The 25,326-nt window shown below is 27.2% G+C and overlaps 2 protein-coding genes across 3 annotated transcripts in view; one reads left to right on the forward strand and one right to left on the reverse strand.

Moving 5' to 3' along the window:
- LOC127286919 (SH2 domain-containing protein 3C) overlaps positions 1–25,326 on the reverse strand; it is a 120,215-nt gene that overhangs the window by 71,717 nt on the left and 23,172 nt on the right. The window contains exon 2 of the mRNA XM_051313569.1: positions 19,183–19,411. The gene's annotated coding sequence lies outside the window, so the exon portion shown is untranslated. The remainder of the gene's footprint in view (positions 1–19,182; positions 19,412–25,326) is intronic.
- LOC127286918 (inactive dipeptidyl peptidase 10) overlaps positions 1–25,326 on the forward strand; it is a 163,201-nt gene that overhangs the window by 3,593 nt on the left and 134,282 nt on the right. The window lies entirely within an intron of this gene.

Genomic DNA, 25,326 nt, shown 5'->3' on the forward strand with positions numbered 1-25,326 from the left:
TTGATCATGCGCAAAATATATAAATAAATAATTTGTGTAAATTCTAAAAATTATTATTAATAATAATATTTTAATTTTATAAACCTCAATTTAAATATTTTTTCTTAAGGAGGTTATAGGATTGACTGAACTAATCAAAACAGAAGCCATTATTTTATAATTTGACTTACTCGGTATTTTGAAACGTCTGGCAACACCGCCTGGTTGCTATGAATTGTTTACATTCAGTTTTTAAGCTATCAGAATCAATATTTTAAAATTTAGCGCACAAAATTAACGTATAACGCACATGATCAAGTGTGCAACGTTGCCAGATGTTCTGACAGCTGTTCAATTTAACCTATAAAACGTGAAATATTGTTAAAAATTAATTTATTGCAACTCCAACAAGAACCCACCCAGATAGCACTGAACTTTACAGGAAGTTAACAGAAAGTTAACGGCGATAAGTTTGGAGAAGTTTTATTTGTCCTCAGAGTTGAAGTTAACACTGTTAACTTGTTGAAACTTAGAAAAGTAAACTTGCTGATTGTTTTCCTTTGTAATTTTACATAATATTTTTATGGTACACTTAAAAATCTATTTAAATGCGCAGATGTTTTCTACAGCAGCTAGGGATGCGCAATACTTTTTAATTACATTTCCCTATGGATAAGCTATGGATGTACTAAAATACAAACATCTTGAAAAAAAAATTATTTTTTTAATTTTTTAATTAATCAGAAAAAGCATTTTGCAAAATTTATGCAAACTTACTAAATAAACTTTCGGCAAATTTAGTTTCATAAATTCCAACAAGTTAACAGTGTTAACTTAAACTCTGAGGACATTTAAAACTTCTGGAAAGTTAATAGGAAGTTAACAGTGTTAACTTCCGAACTTATGGTCGTTAACTTCCTGTTAACTTCCTGCAAAATTGGGTGCTATCTGGGTAATGACACTTTTTTAAACAGATATTTAATCATTATATATCTGTTTTGTATTAAAAAAAGTTTCATCAATTTTCTAATGTTAATTACTTTGTGGTGAGTAAATATGTATGAAAAATTCCAATAAGACTCGAATGTTAATTGTTAAAAAACAAAAACGCTCATAACTTTTTTCACAAGAACCTAGAGGTATCAAAAATTTAGCTATATAATTTTCAAACATTTATCTAATAGTTGACCAAGTTTCATTAAATTCCTAATATGTTAATTCTATTTCCGCTATAATCTCCTTAAAGTCTATTTTTTCTTAAACTTCTATTTTCGTAAATAATTTTTATTTTTTGTTAAAGTAGAAAAAACAACTTTCAACAGTAATTATATAAAAGTTTTTATTTGCTAAAATAAAAAAATAAAAATTGCTGATTTAATTTAATTATTATTCATTGAACGTGAAATAAATTTGTTTGGTTAAATTGTGGAAATTTTTAAATTATCAAAAAAAATATTGAAATGATCATTAAAATGTTTTGAACGAGTTCATCAGAGTGTTAAACAAGCACAAAATAAAGCATACATGATGGTGGTAGTAGTCTCATGAGAAAACATTGCGAGGAATTTCTCTTCACTCAGTCTCACAGTTGAAAATTGTCGATATGCAAAGTGCGCAAAAAGGATTTCATGCTTGTGGATTCTGTGGTAACAAATACGAACGCAAGAAAACTTGAGCACGAGTTTTACCCTCATTGTATAAATAAAAGATCATTTTTATCACACAGAAAAATACCACACATATACATATATATATATATATATATATATATACAATGAGACTTTTGTCTTATATTTCTATAAAATTATTTTCCTACCGAACATTATAAAAAACAGTAACTGAAATTTCGACATAGTAACAAAAATTCAAAAATATAATAACAAAAAAGGCTTTTAATAATTTTGTAATTTAATTGTAAATTAAATTTATCCTGTATTTTTTAAGCCCAAAAAAATCTCTATTCTTTAGAAAATCGTGTTTTAATTTTGTGTAGGAAAACACAATTTTAAATGTGTATTGAACCTATAAATAAATTGGAATAAAATTAAATCGAAATAGAAAATTTTGTCTTGTTTCAGAAGAGAAGAAACTTTTCTTTTTTTCGAAAAAAAAAAAAATAATAACACCTTCGCAGCTATTTCTGTCTTCATAACCCAGATCTCATTTGTTAGGAGACATCTACTGCAGTTCCATTCATCATCACAAACTGGGAAATGAAATAGTTCTTCATTGCTATATTCTCCCTAAAAATAAAAATTATCCCTCGACTCTATATAATATATTATGCATAAATATATCAGAGCAATTGAAAGTTTATTGTTGTGACAATATATTCAAATTATTTCTGAAATTTTATGAAAATTATTTTCACACCAATTCCACTAATATATATGTTACGTTAGTTCAAATTTATTCTTCTCATTCGATTTAACTCTTTTTTTTTCTTTTATTCAATTTTCTTCTTGTAATTTATGCTCGAAAAATAATTTTCCATATTCTCAAAGTTATGAATGAAATTTTAGTTTTAGTTTATGATTTTATATTTCTGATTTTTATTTCTTAAGTTTTCAAACGTTCCTGTACGAGAGAGCAAATTTATATACATACATGGGGATATTTTTGAAAATACAGTTATAAAAAATTAATGTTTTATATTTATATATTAATGGTATATGGTTCGTTTGATTTGTAATTACAATCATAATTTTCATGTTAACGGCAAAATTATTACAAAACTAAATTATTTTCATCACCTATACGAATAACTGTATTACAAAATCTAATGCGAATGACGGTGGGTTATGAGAAATTTTGTTACATGAAAATTTGATTAAATGGTAATCCCGTAAAATAGAAAATCTGCTAAATGAAAAATTTGTCTAAATAAAAATATATTTGAATAAAGATAAAGTTAAACAAAAATTTTGTTTTAAACATGTAGATAAATAAAAAATTTGGATTTTTCAATTTGGTTCAATTAAATTCTTTATAAAAGAATCGAGATATCTCGAACTATTGTTTATCGAAAAATTGTTTCTTTATTTTTCCTATTGCTATGAAAATGATTATGTGGATTGAAAGCAAAGAGGTACATTACTGACTGAAAATAGAAATTTATATATATACATATATATATATATATATATATATATTCTATGATAATCTCACGGGTTCAATTTGGGGGTCGGTCGTTCATGTGACACTGCTCTAGACTGTTAAAGTGGATCTATAATTATATTCAGAATGTGGAAACACGAGCTACAGTGGGAATAACCACTAAGCTTTTCAAAATCGATTTAATTTCTAATTATGTACATTATTCAAAGCACTTTTGACATTATAACTGAACGTCGAACATTGGCGAGTGTTGACTCAATTCTCAACAAAATTGATAATCACAAGTGAATGCAAACAAATACATTTCGCACGATATACATTTTCAAGTCTCGACTCCAACGAGATAAAACATGAAATTTGAAAAATGGTATTTACAGTCTTATTTTTTTTTTTACATTTTAGTGGGCGTTTATTGATTTTTACACTAATTCATTTTATCCATTATAACCATCATTGACTGGAAAAATTTGTAAAATCTAAAAACAGTGATTAATTGTAAATTGTAACTACGATTGATTAGAACTACATTTTACATTTGATTTTTATATTTACAAAATTGTGACTAAATTTTTTTTATCCAATTACTGCTTGTTACATACGTTTTTGTTTTTAATTTGTTATTCAATTTGACGGATTGAAACATGTAGTTCGAGAAAACTGTTCGGTCTGCAATATACTTGAATCCGCGTTGTAATGCTGTAGCAGCAATTTTCGACGTGCTCGTTTTCTAGATTCTATTAACTTGACGAGTTTTCATGACAATCGACATTTGTCTTTTCAGTAAGTTTTATAAAAATAAAATAAACAAAAAAGTAAAATAAAAATACAATAAAATCAAAAGACAACTAAATTATACGTTATTCATATATATATATATATATATATATATTATATTTATCAATGAATTTCTTTTTTTTTTTTATTTTTTATCTAATGAAAATAAACCAATGTTGTTATACTCCTATATAAATAAAATAAAACTTTCAAATCATGAAATAAACGGACTGCTTAAGTAGCTTTTATAAATTTATATATATAGGTATATATCTTTAACTTTTCTTTCAAAGGTCGCATTTGTTTTTGAGACCGGAAGTTAGTAACAATTTAATACAATACCTCACATTAACCTACTCTCAAAAAGGAAACTTCCAGAAAACAAACTGAAAGTGTTTTCAAAAGGGATAATAAGATTAATACCTTAAAGTTGGTCCCAAGTCACAACTAAGAAGTTCAGTATTAAAAGTGAGTTTTCAAACTCGAATTCCTATTTATTAGGAACAATTATCCAAAAGAGACTCAATAAAATTTATTATTCATAATAATTTAATAAAATATTCAAAAAAAAAAGAAACTCAGAAAATTTCCTTATAAGTGTTTAATTATGTTAATTAAATTATTATTAATAAATTAGTAAACTATTAACTATGCTTAACAAATAATGCGGAAAGAAGTTACATCCTAAATAAATATTAAAAAGAAAAAAAAGGAATAATAAATGTAATACTTAATACGAAAGTCACTTTGTTTAATTATTAATTATTACAATAATAATAATTAAGTTGAAATAAACAGTTGCGATATTTAAATAGAATATAATTAACATCGAATATTCAATTAAATAAGTTTCTGCACTCCTCATGGACAGAGTTTATCAAACTAATCAGATTTGAAATTACTGTTTTGAACGAGAAATAGAGAGAGCGAGAGAGAGCCAACAGCAAATTACCAATTTGCAAAAAGTAAAGGGAAAATATATCAAACATATCAAGCTGATTTAATTTAAAAAAAGTCAATATTCCAATTTAAAGTTGATAACTTTTCATATGTATGAATCAAAATTTTTAGTTTTTCTTCTTTTTTTAAAAAATTCCTTATAAACTTTTTAATATCTCCAATATTATTTCGAATTAATTCGGAAACTCTGATTATTATCTCACGCAATTTAGATTACGCCCGCCAATTCCTATAAGAGCATTATATTAATTAACAGACTTTGAATAATTAACTAATCCTCTTAGAATCCTTGTAAACCGTACTTTTTATTCTCATTAACACAGTCAAAAAGTAAGTCTGATTAGACAAAAAAAGAAAATTAAGCGCATAGTAATTAAGTGTAAAAATTTAGTATAATTATTTATTTTTTACCCTTAAAATGTATGCTTCTAATAAACAAAATAAAAAAATGTTTTTTTTTATTTTCGAGATATTAATTAATTAATTTTAATAAAAAAATGAAATTTTTTATAAACAAATAAAGTTACCGTGATTCCACATCCAACGAGCCCTATATGAAGTATAACTGTGAATACAAGGGAGTTTTAACAATACATAAATATAATAAAAATACTAAACAGAAATTTAACTTTCACACACGCGTAAAGATAAAATTTTATTTTAAACAATAATCACTCTACGATCGCTCTACTTCTCTGTTTTTAAGTTAGAAGATGTACAAACTACGTTGAGATGGAAGACGAATTTCTTTTTATCAAGAATAATTCTGCATACATGCTTATTAATGACTATCATCTGCGCGAAATCTCTTTTTTAAAAAACATTGGCATGCGAGTAAAAAGGTAGCGCTGTGTGTCAGGTTGCAAAGATAAATTAGGATAAATCAATAAGCTCCTGAAAAGGTTGCGACAATTCTCATCTTTAGCTATTAGATAATTTTTAAACTTTTCCAGTAAAGGTTCGCTGTTAAAAGAAAAAGACTCCGAACTCATGTTGTCTCATAAATCAAATAATTCACAAGGCTTAAGCAAAAAACAAATTAAGTTGGTTTACCCAATTAAATTTATTATATGGATCACTCTTTGATAATTTTATTAATTTCTGTAAATAAAGTTTGGGGTAATGAGTGTGATTCATTTTTAATATTTTGATTCATGGAATGGAATCCTTAAAAATTTTTTAAGCCAAGTGGATGGCACCCGTCTCCAATCTAGTTGCATTATTTGGGGTACAAGTTGGCAAGAAAAGTAACTTTTTCAAAATAGAAAGGTGAACCTTCTCCATTTGATTCGAAAAACACAGACTCTAAATTACCTAACCATAACTCAGAGAGCTTACTACAAAACTTTGAAATAATCTCATACAAGATTCCCAAAATTTGATTTCTAGAGTATGAATAGATTTAAGGACAGAACTAACTGTTGTATTGGTAGCACTAAGAGCACTTTTTGCAGCCGGATAGGAACACAAAAAATTAAAAGGCATTAAAATAATAAGCGTTGCAGCTTATTTTAATACCTTACAATTGTCTGTGAAGATCCCGATCTATGAAACGCAACGCTCAAGTACACATACTCGTCTGCCACCTCAACGTAGCACTCTCCATATTTAGTTTTTTCAATGTTAACAATTAACTGGTTCTGTTTACAATATAAATTAAGAGCATTCAATTTCCTATTAAGTTTTGTCGGTGTGTCGGCGAGAAGAACATAGTCGTCCGCGTACCCTAACATGAGTATTTCGTTACCGCTATTTATCAATAAGTCTCTACAACCATGATTTATACAGAATTCCTCAAAATCTGATATAAACATTACAAAAAGTTAGGGCTCAAAATCTCTCCTTGGAAAACTCCCTGTGTAACTTTAACGTTCCCAATTATTCCTTTAGAAGTTTTAATATACGTTAATGCACAAGAATAAAAATCTCTAAAAATATTAATAAATATTGAGCTCATACCAAGTGAGCATAAAGTACTAATTTCGGAGTACTGAGGTGAATTTGTATGACAGCGGCCAAATTAAACAATTTCTCCAAGCATTGAATTTAGTAATAATTTAATTAATTAAATTAATTTATTATTTAAATATTAAAATATTTTAATTTAATCAGTTCGTACTTAAACAAGAAATAATTAGATTAATAATTAAGTACATACTTGCAATTAGTTAAACAATAATTGAACACACATGCAGATAAAATAAATAATGCAGCATAAATACATCATCATTTAGCGAAACGTTTTGAATAGGTAATCGATTGAAATAAATTTTATTGTGATTGATGATAATTATTCAAGGGGGAGAAAAAAAACATCTGATGAAAGTGACTCGCGAGAAATGTATCCTAAATATCGTGGGAGATTAATGTGATAATGTAATTTCCTTGTCCTTGACTAAAGAAACGAGGCATAGGCGCAAAGAGATTGTAGAAGAAGAAAGTCTAGAGCGGAATAAAGCAGGAAGTAACAGGAAGGAACACAGGGAGTGGGACGCTTTCTCGTTTCCCTGATGAGTCTGCTTCCAAACGATAACGAACTTGAAACTTGTTTCCTAACAGCTGACGAGATTTGTTGGACTGTTTGTGTATCGTCTTCTCTGTTCTCCTATCAGAGTTATTATTTCAAGAATGCTTCACTATTCAACGGAAACGATGCAACAATGTTACAGAAACTATAAACACATATTATATATAAAAACTATAATTTTTTTTTGCCTTAAAAGTAAAAATTTTTTTTAGATGAAAATACAGATTCCTTTAAAATGTGATAAGAAACTGACAAATTTTACTATTCAGAAGTATGTTAAAAAAGATTATTATTTTATATTAGAATATTACGAAATGTTGAAAGTGTTCTTTTTATTTTCAGATAAAATAGCAAAATGAACAAATTCTATTGGTAAGATAAAGTAGATAATTCGAGTAAACGTAGATTCTATTCTGTTTTCTCATTCCCTTTTATGGTTTCCCAAAATAATGGATTCTCGTCGAAAACTTTCATTATACGTGCTATCATCAACCAATCTCAAAGTCTTTCTTTCGCTTTATCTCATTCATTTCTTAGTTCAGCAAGCTTCTCATAATTAAAGCTTCATAGAACTTTGCGACTTAACTATATTCTTATTTTCATTTAATCGTTTCAACACTGATATACAAACAAAATTGGTTCCTTTTTTTCAAATTTTGATTATACTTAACTTATTTTAATTACAATTTTATAATGTTTCAATTTAGTTTTTTTTAAATCTAAAAAAATAGAGAATTTTTTTTTAATGTACTGTAGTGGAAAATTGAGTCCACTCTTGTGCCAACTTTTTTTTAACTTCAACTATATTGGTAAAAATTTCAAAAATAGAAATGTCAAAGATAAAATCTATGAATTAAAAAAATATATACTAATTGGAAATTTTTTTTTTACAAATCTAAAAATATTAGTTTTTTTTATTCGAAAATTTTAGTGATAATTTAAAAAGTTGTATTTTACATTTTTTTTAAATCACGATATAATTTTGCACTGACGATAAAGAAAATATTCAGAGAATTAATGAAGCAGTCTAACGAACCAAACAATGAGAAAAATTAAATTCCTAATAGTCAGTTTGCTCTGGTATAACAAGACCTTGTTAATTTTTGAGAAGTGCATACACTGCACCTGTTGCTCTGAATGAAATTCGCAATGCGGAATTTGAAAAATGTTAAAAGAATATAAAAAAAAAAAAATTTTCGTTAATTTCTTCTATTCATCTCGTTATTTTAGTAGGTGCCTTTTTTAAATATGAAGTTTGAACTATGTGCGTAATACTTTTATTTTTATTGAAACGTTTTAAAATCTCATTGTTAATTTATAATAGTATATGAAAGTAAAATACTTCTTTATTTTAAGCTATTTATAATAGAGAGAAGATGTTTTCTAAATTTTGTGGCCTATTCGCACACAGTACCCAAAATTCCTTGAAACTTGACTATAAATATTTATGTGCAATGTTGTGTCAATATTGACATTACATTTTCGCCTAGTTATAAAAATTTCGTTTACTAATATAATAAGTATAGGTGAATATTGACACAACATTGACTGAACATTGCACGTGAATATTTATAGTGTAATATTCCCACAAAGTTTCGTGTAAATATTCTTTTCATGTGGACATTTAAACATCGACACAAACTTGTATGAACCTTGCCACTGAAGTTTCCTAACCTGGTCGTGTGAGGTTCTGTCAAGTTTCAGGGAATTTTGGGTGCTTTAATTTTAATATATTTCACATTTTTAAATTTCCACTAATTGGAAAATGAGAAATTACACACGGAGAGAAATAGATGGTAAGAATTTATGATCTTAAGATGGTAAAAAGTAGATGTTATCCGGTACTATCATTATGCTACTCGGTACTATCAAAGATGTTACAAAAAGTATGGTTATGTTACCCACTACAATCAAGACGTTACTCCGTACAATCTGGATTGTTACTGATAGTATCTAGATTGCTGTCCGTATATGTAAGATAAAATATGGTACCTGGTACTATCTAAATAGTAACCCGTACCATCTACTTCTCTCCGTGCACTAATATATATTTACAGTCAATAGAAAAGTCAATGAACTGATTAAAATTTAGAATAAAAAAATCTTATCTCTAATTGATGGTAAAATTTAATTAATGTAATCACGATTGAAGAGTAATAGTAGGGGAGACCGGGGTTACTTGGCGCACTTTTTACTCTTTGTTGTGTAACTCACCCATTTTTGCTTTTTTTTAAAAGTTATTGAAAAGAAAACTTGTTGTAACATATCAGCTTTAATTAAAAAAAAAGAAAGTTGAAATATATTTAATACTTTTATTTTTATACCACTTTATTTGAAGCTGTGGAAAGCGCGCCAAGCAACCCCAGCTGTAATTTTACAATAAAATTATTTTAAATTTAAAAATTAGAAAATTTCATTTAAATTAAATGAAATCGTAAAATTACCAAAAAATATATATTTTTTTTGATAATAACGCTGTGAATATTTAAAAACCATTATTCGGTTAAATTTTTTGAATAGGATTGTTATTGGTGCTTATTAATGTGTAAATTTCATATAATCAACTTCATTTTATTAATATTTAACGAAATTTTCAGATAACCGCGCCACCTAACCCCGAATGTACTTTTGAAATATTTATTAATTTTTTATAAAAACTGTTAATATAAATCAAATGTATAGAACTCAAAACTTAATATTTGAGCTCTTCTAAAATTAATTTTTTAAAGAGATATCACAAAAAAATGAAGAGGTTAAAAAATTACTTTGGAGTGCCAAAATCAGTTATTTTAATCTATACTCCACAATAATTAATGAATACTAGCAAAATTAAACGCGCGCAAGCGCGCGAAATTAGACATTTAATTGTTTATTATAAAGAAATTAAAATTAATATTATCAATAATATTTTTAATTTATTATAATATTATTACATTGTTAATAATAATTCCTTAATTTTTATCAAATAGAAAAAAATATTTCTTGATTTTTTTTTGATTATCTGTCGATAATTTTTCAGAAATTATTCAAGAAAATTTTCGATTTAAAATTTAAATTAATAATTTTTAATATAACATATATCGGTAAAGGTCTTGTAAAAATTTCTTATCATCAAAATATTTATCATTAAATAAAATTTTTTATTTTTTATTATATAATAATAAATAATAATAATTATTATTAATCTATTATATGAAATATATAAATTTTCAATTGCCTATAATAAAAAAAAATATTTTGCAAAAAAAAATTATAACCAAAAAATAATAAAAATATTTGTTATTAAATGAAATTTTTTTTTTTTTTATTATATAATAATAAATAATAATTTTTATTATTAATAAATTTAAATTAATAAATAGGTAAGTAATTTATAAATTGTTTAAATTTAATATTTAATATATATTATTCAATATTCCTAATTAATTAATTAATGTAACATATATAAATATATATAAAATATAATAATTTAAATTTTATTTTAAATAAAAATTATTAAAAAAAATTAATATTTAGTCAAAATTAAAAATTTATATTTATATATAATATAAATATATATATAATATAAATTTTTTTAATTATAATAACAAAAATAAGTAAATATTTTGTGAAAATAAAAAAAAAATTTAATTTGTAATATATAATATAAATAATAAATATAATATGAATAAATAAATAATATAAATTTTTTTTTATTATTTTTAAAATTAATTAAATTATTGTGATGTAATTAAATAAATTTTTGAAATTTGATAAAATTATCAACTTATGCAGCTTACTCTAACAGCAATCGAATCAATTTTTCTCACAATCCTCACAATTTTTTTGCACGATTCTAACAATTTTATAATTTTTAATAATTAAAATACGACCGCACAAATGACAATGTCAAAACATTGAAAAATTTTAACCAACACAAAATAATGTCAAACAACACATTTAAAAAAAACAAAAGACCTATAACAAATACTAACTTCAGGTGTGGACAGAATGAACGAAAGATATTCACGATTATTATATGTAATTAATGAAATTTTGTACAAACTTACAGTTCATCAAGTACTTTAAGCAGAATAAAGAGAAAAATTAATGTAACTTAACACTTTTGAATAAACTCAAGTGCACCAAGCAACCCCTGCGCCAAACAGCCCCGGTCTCCCCTAATGGAGTGAACAGTAAATTGGATCAGTAATGCGTTAAAGTAAAAAAAAAACAAGAAAAACTTCAATAATGCAATACAGTAAATTATACTAACATTGGCAGAAAGTCTGTAGATGAAACTACAATATGAGAAGCATATAGAAAATATATAGGGAGGAAAAGTTCGAGCAGAACCAGTCGGGATCGATAGTTCTGCTAAGGTAGAATGAGCGCAACAAAACCACACGTGTCATTCGTATCCAGATGTAGTTTACAAAAGAATTCAATTTTTCCAGTACTCCCCCCCCCCTCTCTCTCTCTCTCTTCTCGTATCTCAACCCTTTTCCCTTCTTTTTCTTCACCGACAAAAAATTTCTCAATTCTCAATGTTTAATGCTCACAATCAAATATAAGACATTTTCCCCGTTTGCAAGATAATCGCTGCTTTTCCAGATATCTGCTTTTATATAAGAAAAACATCGATATCAAGACAAGATATTGGATTTTATTTCATAAAGTCGGTTAATAATTTTTGTATCAAATATATACTTCGAGTTGCAAAACTTCCGAACATATCAAATTTTATTTCATCGCTATATTATAGACATGAAATTTGTCCGCTAGAATAGGATATGTGTTTTTGTATTTTTTTTCAAAGTATTATCCCCGTATATAGAAACAAAATAAAATATCTAAAATTTTTAGAGAATTTCTGGTAAATTGCAAAAGGAGGGGAAGAAAATTTTATTAGCCAAGTAAATTGACAAGTTAAGAGGACAAAAAAAAACAAATGTATAAGAACAGCTTCGTAATTTTCTTAAAATGCTTTAGCTCGTTGACCGTTTGTTCTTATGCGACAATCGCATTAAAAGTCTTTCATTCGTGAAATTAATTGATGAAAAAATTGTTATCAAATTGATTTACGAATTAGCTATAATTAAAGTAAAAAAATGTATTATATGAAAATAAATTTTATTTACTTTAGTTAAAAATTTTCCAAAATTAACAAATAATAATTAATTAAGCAAATTTTATTAAAATAAATAAATTATGCCATTGAATATTTTAAAAATTCATTGGTATTAATTTTGTCTTTTGTTGTTTTACAAAAAGATATTTAATTAACCGGAAATTTTTTTTGCTAAATGAATCTTGCCTGAGGGGGTGGTCAACACGGCGAAAGTTGGCACGACGGATTAAAAGGTTGGATCGTTTGTCAAATCGACATACGATGCCGGGCGCAATTTAATCTTTCGATAAATGACCGTGCCAGAGAATCATGGTGCCGGTTACGTGGGACTTGATTTTACTAGATATTCAAATACAAACTATATATTCATATATATATGTATAAAATAAAAAAATTTTTTTCAAACCAACACAATTTTACTCTTGTGAAAATTGTCCAGTGACCTCGTCCATCAACCGGAGTATAAATTGAAAATTTAAAAATAAACTCTTTATTCCACTTTGTTGTTGTTTTATTCAAACACACAAATTGATGAAATTTGTTGAAGGTCACATATTGTACAAATTAAAAATAATTTGCTTTTATTAAAAAATATTATTTGAAATTTGTATGTGAAGAGAGGAACAAAATTAGATTTCGAGAAAAAGAAGAATAATAGAGTAAAATTAATTATGAAAAATTATAAATAAATGAATAGCTTTTTTTTTAAAAAAAATTTATCACAGAAAATGCTTTTGATATTATAAGAGATGGTAATCTTGTGAGCGCTTATATTAAATACTTTGCTCCAATCGAAAGTCGATATCTGTTTTTTCTACTAAATTCGACGAGCTTTTCTAAGCTTCTACTATCCTTGTGAAGCGGAAGAGCGGAACCATTTAGAAGTTCCACTTTTTTTTCTTATCTCTATTAGAATAGAAATTTCGAATTTCCGTAAACTTTATTTATTATACTACAATAAGTAAAATATATAAAATATTTATTTATTTAGAAACATAACGGAACATGCCCTTTCGTACAAAAGTACTCCTAAATCTTCATTTTTTTTACTTAATCTAGGTAGATACTTTATTAATAGTGTTTTAGTTCGAATTAAATATAATATTTCGTAATGTTGATGTGAACCTTGTAGCATTAGTTTCAAAAAAATCTATTTTATTAGAGATCATATTAGCCTTATTAAATTTACCTCAAATGTAAATTTTATATATACCAATCGATTCGTTTTCATGCAAGGAATACAATTATTTCATCTGTAAAGTTAAATTTATATAATCACAAAATTTTATAGCCAAAATGTGAATTTTTGATTTTTTAACTTTCATTAATTTTTTAAATTTAAATTAAAACTATACTTCATTTATACCGATCGATTTGTCTTGACGTAAGGAATACGATTTTTTTATATATAACCTTAAATTTTTCTATTTAAAAATTTTTTCGATTAAAAAAAATTTTTGGAAAAAAGACGATAAAATTTTTTTTTTTGGTATTTGTTAAAATCCTTTGGTCAATTTTGAGATATTAATATAATAAATAAACCTACCAAATTTTATCTAAATCCATTAAAACCTGTTAAAGTTATCTTCTAAACAAAAAAGGGATCTACACACACATACATACATCCAGACAATTGATCAGGATCTCATATAACATGTTTCTATGTAGAGAAAAATTTGTTTCCGACACTTTGAAAATGTTTATAAAGGAAAGGACTACAAAGCTTCCTCCACGAGGAAGCAAAAAGTAATAAAAATACCCAGATAACACACGTACTAGTACGGTAGTAGTATAATACTAGTACGACGTACTAGACATACTAGTACTGTACCAGCCATGTACCTTCGCACGGTACCAGGTACTGTACTAGTACGGCGTACCGGTATGCAATATCGGTAGAATACGAGTACTATACGAGTACGACGTACTGAAAACTTTTGTGACTTAGTATAACGTACTGTTATTGTACTGGTACAATACTAGTATGATGTACAATATAAAATATTATATACCCTCCCCTTTCTCTTCCCACAATAGTATTTTCATTATTTTCATTTATTATTCAAAAGAAAATCTGTGGGAGAACTGAAATAATAATAATTCATTTTTATTGAATCATTTTTTTTATTTACATCATATATGTAACTTGTATTCTCACTTATCTTAAAATATCTGGTATTTTATATTATTTTAATTACTTAACTTTATCAAATATTAATTGATTATTTCTTTACATTTAAACATTATTTCAAAAGAATTTTAAACTTGATGTTATAAATTGCTTTGAAATTTGCTTTGAAAAACATATTATCACATCCTAACCTATAAATATGTTATATGTATAAGAAAAACTATAACGAAATAACACACAATTGAATTTAAAAATATATCAATATGATCAAGACCGAATTTATGAATTTTTGTCATTATAAATGTAAAAGATTTTGATGTTTTTCAATGAAATAACACCATGGCACCATGTCAAAGTAAAAGAATATAAATCTTATAAAGATCGATAATTTAATATAAATTTAATCTCGGATATTCAAGATGAGTACAGAAGCACAAGTTACAAACGTTAAAACTCTTTTGCTGCATCATAAACGACTTTTTTCACCAACATTTAATGCACCGTTTTCAGTGACGCGTTCATATTTGACAATTGTCAAGAAAGTGAGGTTGGGTTGGCATTACCAGCAAAGATTCCCAGTACGACGTACCAGTATTATACTTGTATCGTACAAGTATGTTGTGCTTCTTATTTCAGAAGTACGACGTACTGGTATTGTACTAGTACTATACTTTTATCGAGTAATCATATTTTACAATTCTAACAGTACGACATACTTTTATTGTACTAGTACCGTACTGGTACCACATATATAATTATTTTGTACTTGTATAAAACTAGTATAATACTAGTACGCCGTACTCGTAAATAACGAGTAGTACGCTTGGTTATCTGGGTACCTAGATTTCTTAAAGTGGACCTACCCTTGACGAATCCATGCTAACACAGAAAATTATAAGGCATTAAAATAAGCTGCAATGCTTATTATTTTAATCCAATTTTGCTTATTTTAATACCAAAATGGATTAAAATAAGCAAAATTGGATTAAAATAATAAGCGTTGCAGCTTATTTTAATGCCTTTTAATTTTCTGTGAAATATACACATAAAATTTACATTGATAAAGTATGTAAGAATAAAAAAAAATTACCAGTTCTTTTTTTGTAAAAAAATTACTTTTCTTTAAAGAAATATATAGACCTATATATTTAAGAAACAAGGACATAAAGAATATATAAATTTAGAACTGATTTTCCAAGGGTCCTGAAGTCATCAAATTACAAGTTCCTCGGAAGGATATCATAAGCGAGACCTAATCTCAATTAAGATTGAGAAAAGGTTCGCAATAAAGCTGATTTAATGTGAGAGGAAAGGGACCAGCTATTCTAGATATATATTTGAACCCTTGAATATGACTTCCAAGGATCGACCCTAAATTCCCTTCAATCTATATATCCTATATATTTGATAAAAAGAAAAGAACCCGACAAAACTACCAGTTTTCGTCAACTTTCCCTTGGGATAAGAAACATAAACTTTTATATTCTGCAAAAAAAACTCGAGTCTATCGAATTTCATTACTCTTGCATTTTTTTATATATCAACAAAACACAATTTTTTGGTGACTTCAAAGAAAATTCATTTAATTCAAATAAATATTTCTTGCAACCAGAAAAAAGTTTTTGTTGATTTAAAGAAATTTGTTTCTTTGACTTTTTTTGTTTCATTCAAAGTAAAATTTTCTTTCAACTAAAAACAGAGTTTTTGATTAGAAGAAAGATTCTTAGAATTTTCTTAGATTTGAATCAAAAAAATTTGTGCTTTAAAATAAAGAAATTTTTTTTAATAACTTAAAAAAAATTTCAGATTATTAACCATGTTTTTTCAATTATTATAATTATAAAATAAAAAAATCTTACCGTAGACACCCTACGCCCATGCCCGATCTCCATCCCGGAGCGACACTCAAAACGGTGGTTTCCAAATTGGCAAAAAAATCACTCACACGCGGGTTTAAAAATTTCGCACACTCCCGGACCACGTGTTAACTTAAAAAAACTTTCATTTAATACGATCGCGGTTTTAAATATTGCGAACACTTCCGGAATTAAAAAATTATTTGGATTATTTTAAACAAAAGTTGAAGAAAAGAAAATTACTTCCTAAATAACTCGATCGCGGGGTTAAAGAAATTGCGAACACTCTCGAAAGCTAACACTGACTCGAAAGAATTAAAAATTTTAATAATAGCTTCATGGTGATTCTTTCAAACTAAATAGTCCTCGGAGATCCCTACTTTCAAGTTAAATTTCCATTCAGAAAATGTGAAAAATAACCGTAAAAATAGACCCAGTTCTAAAAAGTTTGAAGAATTTTGTGTTCTTTAAAGATATCCTTTTTTTATTTTCGCCCTTATCTTTAAAGTACGTGACACTACAAGCCATTGAGGAGTAATACGTTGTTACGTCAAAAAATTCAATCCCTAAATATTACTCGATCGCGGGTTTAAAAAAAATACGAAACACTCCCGAAAGCTAAAACACTGATTTTAAAGAATTAAAAATGTTAATTTAATTTTCACAAACACATGGTCATCAAATATCGAAATGCCCGATGATAACTTGCGATTTTGAACCGATGTCAATGACCAACGCTAGAGGAATGATCCCACGCCATGAAATTGATGAAACACAAAAGTGAATTTGAAACCACGTGATCATACGAAATTTAGACGCGCGAAGATAATTTTGATTTTTGCATTAATCACGTTTAAGGCAATGGGGGGGGGGAAGTGAAATTGACAGACTGAGAGTAGAAACGCGTCTATTGTTTTCTCTCTCACTTTTATTTATCTAATATGTAATTTTAGATTAAATATATAAATTATGCAACAAAAAATAATAATTTTTTAATTAGAATGTATATAAACATAATATTATAATATAAGAATCGAAAATATATATTTTGAAAAAAAATTTATCCCCACCATTTCGAATTAAATAAAAGTGACAAAGCTAAAAGAGACGCACGCCTGATTTTCGCGCGACCACGTGACAAAATTGGCGCAATTTGATTTTAATTAACTTTAAATGTGAAGCACTAAATTTTTTTTCTTTAACTATGAGTCTGGCTACAAAGAGAGCCAATCAGGAGCATTAAAATTGATGATCTGCCGTATTAAACGTGTGGATTATATTCGCGTCTGCGTAGAATGTTTGTGCACATCTGTGACCATGATTGCGATAGGACAGGTTATAAAAGTTCGATGGCTTTGGCGACCACGTGGTCGCCATTTCTAAGCTAACTTTTCTAACCTGTCACTATCGCAACCGTGGTCGCAGATGTACACAAACATTCTGCGCAGACGCGAATATAGTCTACTCGTTTAATACAGCAGAACATCAATTTTAATGCTCCTGATTGGCTTTCGGTGTAACCAGGCTCTATAATAAAAATTAATTTAATGCAATAAAAATACTGGAAGTAAAATTTTATAATTTTTATGAAATTTCTTCGAATTAATTTTTTTCAAATTTTTTTATAATAATGCGAGACAGAGTTTCAAGCGAATTTCAAAGTAGGTCACTTTTTAGAAGATATATTGAATTTGTGTTTTCGAAATTTTAATTTTTGACCTTAAATTCGGATTTAGCTTTCAAAATGCCATAAATAACGTCAATGTGATGTATATCTGCTAATTTTTGTTTTTTAAAGTTTTTTGTAAGTACGTGTATAGAAATATCTTCACTTCAAATGACCACAAAAAATTAAAATCGGAGATCGTAGGGGGCGGGTTTTGATGCTACTTTGACTACGTTTTAAAGATTTTTCATTTAAAATAATTTTCAGCTAAGATACAGTAAACACCGCAAATCGGTTTTTTTCAAAGACGTTCTTGTAAAAGCTCTGCCAACGACTTGTTTGTTTATATTTTTTTTTAAAAAATTTAAAGAATATTGTTCAAATGCTACTTAATACTGTACAAAAGGTTTGGATAAATTTGCTTTATCCATATTTCTAAAAAAAATTCACAAAAAATATGTTTTTTTCTTTGCTGAAACCCTTACCTCCCTCTTAATAAATTTCTTAAAAATGTATTCGATATGTAGAAAAAATTAACATCATATAATTTATATTTTTTTAAGTTTTTTTTATGACTCTAACGATTGTATGAATTTTGAAAAATTTAAATTGTTTTAAAAATAAAATTTCTAAAAGATAAATAAAAAATATTCTCAATGTTCAACATTTTTTTTTAATTTTTCATAACAAAATACGCAATTCTCTATCCTTCTTTTTGATACTGTGGTCCCAACATGTCCAACAAATTCTACTCGACAAATTTTATGAAATTTAGTATGTAAGGGTTTTTGGGGTCTCTGAATTAAAAAGAAAATTAAAGCGGGGTCTGTATTCATTACTCGGACGGATAATTTTTATCGTGATAACGTCTTTTTTAATTTTTTTTAATCGAATAACACAACAATTTTTAAAATATTACTTATAGTTTTCGAGTTCTGTCCGTCTATATGAACGTCAATTTTTCTGATTGATTCCTTAGACCTCGGAGGAAGACGTTGTCACGTCAAAAAATACAACAAAATTTTTTGAAATAAAATTTTTCCAATAAATTAAAATATTTACCTTAATAACGAATTTTCAGCTTCAAGGAGATTCTTTCAAACTAAATAGCCCTCGGAGATCCCTATTTTCAAGTTAAATTTCCATTCAGAAAATGTGAAAAATAACCTTAAAAATAGACCGAGTTCTAAAAAGTCTGAATATGAAGAATTCGGTGTCCTTCAAGATACCCTTTTTTACTTTTGCCCTTATCTTTGAAGTACGTGACATCACAAGCCATCGAGGATAGAATCTGCAAAAAGAAAAATTAAAATACTGTCAGCGCTGTACTAACATGTAGTTAAATCTTTAACCGGTCGGTAATACAGAAAGCTATAAAAAATTTAATTTCCAAATTTGATAAAAATAAGTGTGGCATCGTGACTAAACCTAAAGTAATCAAATAACACAAAGTTTCTTTGTGACAGAAATAGAATTTTCAAAATGTTTACCCCCCCCCTAAAAATGATTTTTTGACTACACACACATATATATATATATATATTAATAAAATAAATGGTTCTAATTTTAATAAGAAAATTTCTTCCACGAATCTGGATATAAAAAGAAGGTGCAGCGTGGCGGATTTGCGATAAGGTTTTCACTTCGCGGTTTCTGCTTGCAAAGAAGAAAAACAAAAAGGTTAAAAGAAAAAAAAAAGGAAAAATGTGGTTCACCACTAACGAGACCAAGACCTAATCTCTACTGGCAGCCAGACTCATTGAAAGAGTTTTATTTTCCTCTTAATTAGTATTTGTCTCGTCTTCGAAAAGGCGAAAAAAAGAAGATAATAAAAAAAGAAAAAGAAAAAAAAACGCCTAAAATTAACGGACAGTGACAAGGTTTCTGTGGACGTAATTTACGAACGAGACCGCGCGCTCTTGTTTTCTATTTTATTGCTCTCAAAAAGTTACCCAGAAAAGTTCGTTTTTTTTGTTTCAACACACTATATTGATTCTTGAAAAAAAGTGAATTGTTGGTTTCGTTTTTTATTCTTGCGGTGGAAATCCAGTTGTGTGTATTTTTTTTCTTTTTTTTTTTTACTGACTTGAGAAAATATTCTCAGTAATTTTTTATTCGTTTAATTGGTCTCATGGCTTGTAAATGCGTTAAAAGGATGTGGATAAAAGCCAGAAAATTCAAAGGACTTTTCTGCAATGGTATATCCTTTGAGTGTCAACGAATTGCATTTTAGTAATGAAACAAGAATGAGAGAAAGGGTATAAAATCTTAAAGAGAAGGTAAACAGTATTATAAAGGAAAAGAGAGACAGAGAGAAATCATCAAAGGAATTTAATTTCTTAGAGTTGGATAAAGAGACTCTGTATTATTATCGTTAATACGTTAATATTTCTAATAAATAAAAAAAAATATTGTAACCATATTAAAAAATGTAAAAATTAATTTTTTTCCAAATTTTAAACACAAAACGGAACTAGAAAATACAAGCAGAGAAAAATTTTAATTTTTTTAAATACCTGTTACTGTAATATTTTTTTAATATTAGATTAATATTTTCAGAAATAAAAATGACTTCCGTCACATAAACTTTAAGAAAGGTACACACAATTTTCATGAGAGAGCATTTTTTATTTTATTGTACTCTGAAAGAGCCAGGAACTTGGAAAAAAATTATTTTGTAATATGTGACTCTTTTTATGATTCGGATGTTTTTCGTTCCATTGTAACTTTTTCAGGCGAAATTAAAATGCGTTCTTTAAAAATTCTAAATAACAGTAAAACAATAAGTTTTGTTCAAATAAAAGAAACATGAGCCAAAAGTTTTAAAAAATTTTTATTTTTTTATTAGATCATTTCCTTGAATGATATTTGTTGCAAAGTTGTTCTCTTGATTGACTCGGCTATTGTAAAATCGTGCAAAGACACTAGAATTTTCAGTCCATTCTGCTGTCTTTCCGATATCTTAATCTACATCAATTCAGATGTTTACGGAAAGAAGGTTTCACTTATAAAGTCAGTGCCTTGTTTGACAGATAAAAACAGTGGGCCAAGCACGGTAAAATCCAGTGCAGGCACTGGATTTTAAGGTGTACGCACCGAAAATTTCGATGCATGCATGGTAATTCCGCATGCGTGCATCGACAGAGGGCGTTGAAATGCACGGAAAAAGATGGTGACAACTTTAGCACCTTATTTCTATGTGTCGCAACTTAGAAATAAGTGTTTTCACCGTGTTTTTAAGTGTAACCTTCACAGAAAATTAAAAGGCATTAAAATAAGCTGCAACGCTTATTATTTTAATCAAATTTTGCTTATTTTAATATCAAAATGGATTAAAAGAAGCAAAATTTGATTAAAATAATAAGCGTTGCAGCTTATTTTAATACCTTATAATTTTCTGTGTTCTTTCCGTGTTGTGCTTGATCCTCTAGCCTGATTTTTGAGATTGATTGAATTCGCTGAGCTGTTGTTAATGCCAGTAATATTGCTAGCTTTTTTGTTATTTTTTCAACTGATTTTCATTTACATCCAATGTTTTTAAATAGTTTAGCACTGTCTCAGAATCCCAAGTTGTGAAATATTTAGGCTTCCGAGGTCTCAGTCGAAACAACGTTTTTACATTTTTTAGTAATACGAGATGCAAAAAAAAAACAATTTTAGGCTTTTCGAATTTTTTTAATACACTTCGAAAAGCATAGTCAGATAATTCACACTCTATTTCGATTGGCAGGATTTGGGATTGCTTGTCGGCTTCAAAATTATATTTCGATGTTAAATATGAAGCATGAACCATGTTGCAATATTCGCACCAGTTCCACATTTTTCTGCTAAGTTTTGTAAGCTTGGGAAAATAAATTCCATACCCATTCTGTTAATATAAGTGTATTTTTAGTTTCTCTAACCGTTTAACTAATTTCCGAAGTTTTTCCCGCTTGTGGCGTTTACTACTTTTTCGCTTTTTATCTTTTTGACCGACGGAGTCATTTCTTTAATATAGAAAATTTATCAATTTTATCTCTCCGATATGTACTGGAACGCACAGAAACACATAATGGTGATTTGCGAACACGGTAAAGAGAAGTGGGAAAGCACAGAGCGCCATCTGAGACTGAAGGCGGCAAAAAATGGGTTATTTTAAAAATCTTTGAAATAACTGTGGCTAGAACGGTCAGTAATCACATTACTACATAATATGATATAGAGGACGAAACAGCGAAGTACAATAGCCTTTAATGTTTCAAGCGTATATACTCTTCTTTGAGAGGTAGCTTATGGGTTAAAACAGCCTTAACTTTTATTCTTCTGCTCCGATTTTGATGAAATTTCGGAAAAAACATTCCCGACAGGGTGTGTACTTTTGATATATATGCAATAAAAGAAACTTGATTTTTTGACCCTTAATAATTTATGTAACCCTTTAAAGCTATTTTAAAGCAGATAACTTGGTGAGCGAATTTCACTGAAATTCAATGAAATTTCACTGAAAATCAGCAGAATTATTACTGATTTAAACAGTCAAATCTACAATATCATTAATATCATTAACCATATCTTCTAAAGTTTTGCCTTAATTGAATCGCAATTTTAAGTCACTGAACAAAATCTTAAGAACTTTCAAAAAATGTAAAAACAAATTTTTAAAAAAAATTTCTTCTTGATTATTTATAACTTTTATCAATGTATGTACGGATATAACCGGGATGATTCAGATATTTTTTTAATTCTATTTTACAAAAAGACTTGAAATCATGCAGACTTTTCACTATGAGTGTTTTATGATGTCAAATAATAGATATAAAAAATATTATATTGCATTTTTCATTTGTTTAAACAATTTATTGTTATTATTTATTAACTTTCTTTGTTCTGTACCTAGAAAGATGCAGTTTTTTTCTAATTTTGCAATTTATCAAGCGGAATATAATAAAAGATAGATTCGATGTAAAATTATTAATTCAACAATTGTTTAAACAATTATTGTTATTATTTACTAACTTTTTTTGTTCTGCTCCTAGAAAGATGCAGTTTTTTTCTAATTTTGCAATTTATCAAGCCGAATATAATAAAAGATAGATTAGAAGTAAAATTATTAATTCAACAATTGTTTAAACAAATAAAGTTAATAAATAACAACAATAAATTGTTTAAACAATCGTTTGAATACTAAATTCATATAAAATCTTCATGTTTATTATGTTGAGCTTGTTAAGTTGCAAAATTAGAAAAAAATTGCAACTTTCTTGGAACATTATAAAGAAAGTTAATAAATAGCAACAATTATTTGTTTAAACAATTGGTTAAATAGTAAATTCATATAAAATCTTTGTGTTATTATGTTGTGCTTGTTAAGTTGCAAAGTTAGAAAAAAATTGCAATTTTCTAGCAATATTATGAAGAATGTTAATAAATAGCAACAATTATTTGTTTAAACAATTTATAATAATAGTTGTTGCAGATTGAATTATATATTTTATTTTATTTATAACCTTTGAATTAATAACTACGAAGAAAAGGTAACAAATTTATAAAATTCTTCTACTGTCATATGTATATTTGAAAAAGTTATAAATTATTAATAATAAATTGTTTAAACAAATAAAAAATCAACAAAACATTAATAAAATATATTATTTGGTAACATATAACAATTTTGGAAAAAAACTGAATGATTCTAAGTTTTTATTGCAATATACAAAGAAGAAAACATTTGGCCCACCCTGGGTGGGATCTTGTCAACCGTGTATATAAAAAGTATCCAGTCCGGCGAAGGTTAATAGGTAAAACAGATTTGACTGTTTCAATCGGCAAAGAATTCTACTAATTTTCAGTGAAATATCACTAAATTGCAGTGGAAATTTTACTGTAGTAATTCAATTGCTAAATTTTAATTGTTCCATCAGTAAAATCTCACTGATTCAAATTTGAAGTTGTGGACATTAAAGCAAATGATAATTTCTAACTTCTTTTATTAATCATATATTTCTTTCAGAAGTATGATACCATACTTTTTAATATTTTTAACTGCAATGAAGAAGCAATATCTTGGAGAGAAATATTATTTAAAATTATGAGAAGAGTTAGAGAGATTCTATAGTAGCAAAACTGTGTTTTGGAAAAAGAGGATGGAAAGTGGAAGGGGATACGGAGAGCCAAATTAATTTAAAACCCTCTAGAGGTAGTTCTCAAGTCGACCCTCGGCCATCTCACTTCTCGTACGTCCCCTTCGACGTGACCAAGCAACAACCAGCTTAATCCTGAAGGTTTTCTCTCTCTCTCTTTTGGTCGTCTCCCCAAGACTGATACTAGATACGAGTTCAAGTCGAACGTGTTTCTTTCTCGAATAATTGAATTACTATAATTTTTTTGGTTCGACTAGTTATTTTGTCTTTTTCATTGTAACATTTAGTTGATTTTATTTTACCCTCTATATATTTAAGTCAATTTTATTTACTCCACTTTGTCTGACTTAAAACTTACTATTATTAGTAATAATAAAAGCAAAAAATGTTTAATTGTGATTAATTATAATTTACTTCAATAACTTCAGTCTGATTGAAATTTACGTTTACTACTGATACAGAAATTAATAAAATTTAAAACGTTTTGTCTAACTGTAAAACATTCTTTAAATGTCAAACAGTGAGTTTTCCAAACTATATATAGAAAAGTCGAAAAACCAAATTAAAAATTAAATTCAATAGATATTTTTATGAAATACCAAACAATTCATCATATTATGAAAGTACAGTAAAAAGTGATGGTGAGAAAAATTGAGCTAACTTGAGCGTGTAAACTACGCGAAATACTGCTTTTGTGGTAAGAAAATACAAAATAACACAGTAAAAACAAAATCTGAAACCGAATGTAAGCTTACTTTAATTTTTAACTTATTTTAAGCAAGAAACTTTATTTAATAATGAAAATTAGCTTAAAATAAGAGTTAGTGGTTCTCTTACTATAAATAAGCTTATAATTCGACTGATTTTTAATTCACTGGTCTTAAGTAAAAAAAAGACGACAGTGACTTTTTAAAAGTCTTTACTTGAGCTGGGTGTCAGTCCGCCGAGTCTTAAAGTGGTAGTTGTGACGTCACAGGCAAAACGTCTGTTGTGAAAACGCCATAGCGTACGCGTACAGTGAAGCGTGGTTGAGAAATGATTTTCTCGTGTTTTAATTTTGGTTTTATTCATTTATAATTCACAAGAA

The sequence above is a fragment of the Leptopilina boulardi genome, unplaced genomic scaffold, assembly GCF_019393585.1.
Source record: "Leptopilina boulardi isolate dan_hultmark-lab unplaced genomic scaffold, ZJU_Lbou_2.1 LbouV2_366, whole genome shotgun sequence".
NCBI classification, from domain to species: Eukaryota; Metazoa; Arthropoda; class Insecta; order Hymenoptera; family Figitidae; genus Leptopilina; species Leptopilina boulardi.